Source organism: Arachis hypogaea, chromosome 13 (assembly GCF_003086295.3).
Source record: "Arachis hypogaea cultivar Tifrunner chromosome 13, arahy.Tifrunner.gnm2.J5K5, whole genome shotgun sequence".
NCBI lineage: Eukaryota > Viridiplantae > Streptophyta > Magnoliopsida > Fabales > Fabaceae > Arachis > Arachis hypogaea.
The window spans coordinates 121,892,484-121,897,736 of record NC_092048.1 but is presented as its reverse complement, the minus strand read 5'-3'; the positions used below and the strand labels follow the sequence as shown (position 1 = coordinate 121,897,736).

General features: G+C 36.3%; 1 non-coding gene across 1 annotated transcript; it reads right to left on the bottom strand.

The window, feature by feature from the left end:
• Positions 1 to 4,164: 4,164 nt before the first annotated feature.
• Positions 4,165 to 4,272, bottom strand: LOC112738739 (small nucleolar RNA R71). The gene has a single exon (XR_003169682.1). It is a non-coding gene; the product is annotated as a small nucleolar RNA R71 (small nucleolar RNA).
• Positions 4,273 to 5,253: the final 981 nt, after the last annotated feature.

The following is a 5,253-nucleotide window of genomic DNA, read 5'->3' as shown; positions in this document are numbered from 1 at the left end:
TTATACGCTTTTTGACATTGTTTTTAGTATGTTTTTAGTAGGATCTAGTTACTTTTAGGGATGTTTTCATTAGTTTTTATGTTAAATTCACATTTCTGGACTTTACCATGAGTTTGTGTGTTTTTCTGTGATTTCAGGTATTTTCTGGCTGAAATTGAGGGACTTGAGCAGAAATCAGATTCAGAGGTTGAAAAAGGACTGCTGATGCTGTTGGATTCTGACCTCCCTGCACTCAAAGTGGATTTTCTAGAGTTACAGAACTTGAAATGGCGCGCTTCCAATTGCGTTGGAAAGTAGACATCCAGGGATTTTCAGCAATATATAATAGTCCATACTTTGGCCAAGAATAGACGATGTAAACTGGCGTTCAAGGCCAGCTTCCTGCCCAAATCTGGCATCCAGCGCCAGAAAAGGATCCAAAACCAGAGTTGAACGCCAGAAATGGATCAAAACCTGGCGTTCAACTCCACAAATAGCCTCTGCACGTGGAAAGCTAAAGCTCAGCCTAAACACACACCAAGTGGGCCCCGGAAGTGGATTTATACATCAATTACTTACTCATGTAAACCCTAGTGACTAGTTTATTATAAATAGGACCTTTTACTATTGTATTAGGCATCTTTGGTCTCAGTTTTAATCCATTGTTCATCTTAGGAGACTATTGATCACGTTTTAGGGGGCTGGCCATCTCAGCCATACTTGGACCTTTCACTTATGTATTTTCAACGGTAGAGTTTCTACACTCCATAGATTAAGGTGTGGAGCTCTGCTGTTCCTCAAAGATTAATGCAAAGTACTACTGTTTTCTATTCAATTCATCTTATTTCGCTTCTAAGATATCCATTCTTACCAAAGAACGTGATGAAGGTGATGATTATGTGTGACGCTCATCACCATTCTCCCCTATGAACACGTGCCTGACAAACACTTCCGTTCTATATGAAATAAGCTAGAATGAATATCTCTTAGATCTCCTAACCAGAATCTTCGTGGCGTAAGCTAGAATGATGGCGGCATTCAAGAGAATCCGAAAAGTCTAAACCTTGTCTGTGGTATTCCGAGTAGGATTCAATGATTGAATGACTGTGACGAGCTTCAAACTCGCGAGTGCTGGGCGTTGTGACAGACGCAAAAGGAGGGTGAATCCTATTCCAGCATGATCGAGAACTGACAGATGATTAGCCGTGCTGTGACAGAGCATGTGAGCATATTTTTCACTGAGAGGAGGGGATGTAGCCACTGACAACGGTGATGCCCTTGCATAAAGCCAGCCATGGAAAGGAGTAAGACTGATTGGATGAAGATAGCAGGAAAGCAGAGGTTCAGAGGAACGAAAGCATCTCCATTCGCTTATCTAAAATTCTCACCAATGAATTACATAAGTATTTCTATCCCTATTCTATTAGTTATTATTCGAAAACATCATTATCAATTTATATCTGCCTGACTGAGATTTGCAAGGTGACCATAACTTGCTTCATACCAACAATCTCCGTGGGATTCGACCCTTACTCACGTAAGGTATTACTTGGACGACCCAGTGCACTTGCTGGTTAGTTGTATCGAAGTTGTGAACCATGGTATTGGCACCATGTTCTTGGCGCCATTGCCAGGGGAAGAAAGAGCCATGAATTTTACATAATTAAAGTGTAATCACGATTATGCGTACCAAGTTGCTCACGTTGCCAGGGATTGTTCGAGCCTGGACATCACAATTTCGTGCACCAAGTTTTTGGCGCCGTTGCCGGGGATTGTTCGAGTATGGACAACTGACGGTTCATCCTGTTGCTCAGATTAGGTAATTTTCTTTTTTTTTTTATTTTCAAAAATTTTTCAAAAATCTTTCAAAAATTTTTTTTTTTTCTTTTGTTTTCGAAAAAAAAATAAAAATAATAAAAATGTTTTCAAAAATTTTATTCAAAATTTTTAAAGAATGAATTCTAGTGTTTCATGAAGCATGTTGAAGCCTATCTGGCTGTAAAGCCATACCCAAACTGCTTTGGGATTGGCTAATCACTTCAGTGGAGTCATGCCCAATCCTTCTGGATAGGGTATGTCAGGCTTGTCATGTCTGAATTACACTCATATTTTTATTAAAGCTTGGCTGGCTATTAAGCCATGCCTGACCCTTTGATTGGAGCTTTAAGACTAACATGACAAGATTCCTGGAATTCATATTAAAGATTTTGAAATCCTTATCTTTGTTTTTCAAATAATTTTTTAAAAAAAAAACAAAAAAAAAATTTAGAAAATCATAAAAATAAAAAATATTTTTGTGTTTCTTGTTTGAGTCTTGAGTCATATCATAAGTTTGGTGTCACTTGCATATTCATCTTGCATTTTTCGAAAATTCATGCATTCATAGTGTTCTTCATGATCTTCAAGTTGTTCTTGGTCAGTCTTCTTGTTTGATCTTGATGTTTTCTTGTTTTGTGTCTTTTCTTGTTTTACATGTGCATCTTTCGTTTATTAGAGTCTAAACATGAAAGATTTCTAAGTTTGGTGTCTTGCATGTTTTCTTTGCATATAAAATTTTTCAAAAATATGTTCTTGATGTTCATCATGATATTCACGGTGTTCTTGGTGTTCATCTTGACATTCATATCATTCTTGCATACATTCATTGTTTTGATCTAAAAATTTCATGCATTGCATTATTTTACTTGTTTTTCTCTCTCATCATAAAAATTCAAAAATCAAAAAAATATCTTTCCCTTTTTCTCTCATCAAATTCGAAAATTTGGGTTGACTTTTTCAAAAATTTTTAAAATCAAGTTGTTTCTTATGAGTCAAATCAAATTTTCAATTTGAAAATCTTATCTTTTTCAAAATCTTTTTCAAAAATCAAATCTTTTTCAAATTTCTCAGTTATTTTCGAAAAATCCAAAAAAATATTTTTCAAAAATCTTTTTCTTAATTTTACATCATATTTTCGAAAATAACATCAACAATTAATGTTTTGATTCAAAAATTTCAAGTTTGTTACTTGCTTGTTAAGAAAGATTCAAACTTTAAGTTCTAGAATCATATCTTGTGATTTCTTGTGAATCAAGTCATTAATTGTGATTTTAAAAATCAAATCTTTTTCAAAACTAATTTCAATCATATCTTTTCAAAAATATCTTCTTATCTTATCTTTTTCAAAAATTTGATTTCAAAATATCTTTTCTAACTTCCTAACTTCTTATCTTTTCAAAATTTGTTTCAACTAACTAACTAACATTTTGTTTGTTTCTTATCTTTTTCAAAACTACCTAACTAACTCTCTCTCTAATTTTCGAAAATATCTTCCCCCTTTTTCAAAAATTTCTTTTTAATTAACTAATTATTTTTATTTTTGATTTCAAAATTTTTCGAAAATTACTAACACTTTTCAAAAACCATTTTCGAAAATCACTAACTCTTTTGCAAAAATATTTTTCGAAAATTCTCCCTCTCCCATCTTATTCTATTTATTCATTCATTTACTAACATCTCATCTCACATCTCAACCATCCTCACAGTTGTGTTTCTTCCATTACATTACATTCTTTATCTCCCCCTCTTTTCTCCTACGCACAAAGGGATCCCTATACTGTGGTATAAAGGATCTCTATTATTATTATTTTTCTGTGCCTTCTTCTTTGTCATATGAGCAGGAGCAAGGATAAGAACACTCTTGTGGAAGCAGATCCAGAACCTGAAAGGACCCTAAAAAGGAAACTAAGAGAAGCTAAAATACAACAATCCAGAGATAACCTTTCAGAAATTTTCGAACAGGAAGAGGAGATGGCAGCCGAAAATAATAATAATGCAAGGAGAATGCTTGGTGACTTTACTGCACCTAATTCCAATTTACATGGAAGAAGCATCTCCATTCCTGCCATTGGAGCAAACAACTTTGAGCTGAAACCTCAATTAGTTTCTCTGATGCAGCAGAACTGCAAGGTTCATAGACTTCCATCTGAAGATCCTTTTCAGTTCTTAACTGAATTCTTGCAGATATGTGATACTGTTAAGACTAATGGAGTAGATCCTGAAGTCTACAGGCTCATGCTTTTCCCTTTTGCTGTAAGAGACAGAGCTAGAATCTAGTTGGACTCTCAACCCAGAGACAGCCTGAACTCTTGGGATAAGCTGGTCACGGCTTTCTTAGCCAAGTTCTTTCCTCCTCAAAAGCTGAGCAAGCTTAGAGTGGATGTTCAAACTTTCAAACAAAAAGAAGGTGAATCCCTCTATGAAGCTTGGGAAAGATACAAACAGTTGACCAAAAAGTGTCCTTCTGACATGCTTTCAGAATGGACCATCCTGGATATATTCTATGATGGTTTATCTGAGCTATCAAAGATGTCACTGGACACTTCTGCAGGTGGATCCATTCACCTAAAGAAAACGCCTGCAGAAGCTCAAGAACTCATTGACATGGTTGCTAATAACCAGTTCATGTACACTTCTGAGAGGAATCCTGTGAATAATGGGACGCCTATGAAGAAGGGAGTTCTTGAAGTTGATACTCTGAATGCCATATTGGCTCAGAATAAAATATTGACTCAGCAAGTCAATATGATCTCTCAGAGTCTGCATGGAATGCAAGCTGCATCCAACAGTACTCAAGAGGCTTCTTATGAAGAAGAAGCTTATGATCCTGAGAACCCTGTAATAGCAGAGGTGAATTACTTAGGTGAACCTTATGGAAACACCTATAACTCATCATGGAGAAATCATCCAAATTTCTCATGGAAGGATCAAAAGCCTCAACAAGGCTTTAATAATGGTGGAAGAAACAGGTTTAACAATAATAAACCTTTTCCATCATCCACTCAGCAACAGACAGAGAACTCTGAACAAAATACTTCTAATTTAACAAACTTAGTCTCTGATCTATCTAAGGCCACTGTAAGTTTCATGAATGAAACAAGGTCTTCCATTAGAAATCTGGAAGCACAAGTGGGCCAGCTGAGTAAAAGGATCACTGAAATCCCTCCTAGTACTCTCCCAAGCAATACAGAAGAGAATCCAAAAGGAAAGTGCAAGGCCATTGACATAAGCACCATGGCCGAACCTGTAAGGGAAGGAGAGGACGTGAATCCCAAGGAGGAAGACCTCCTGGGACGTCCAGTGGTCAATAAGGAGCTTCCCTCTGAGGAACCAAAGGACTCTGAGGCTCATCTAGAGACCATAGAGATTCCATTGAACCTCCTTATGCCCTTCATGAGCTCTGATGAGTATTCCTCTTCTGAAGAGAATGAGGATGTTACTGAAGAGCAAACTACC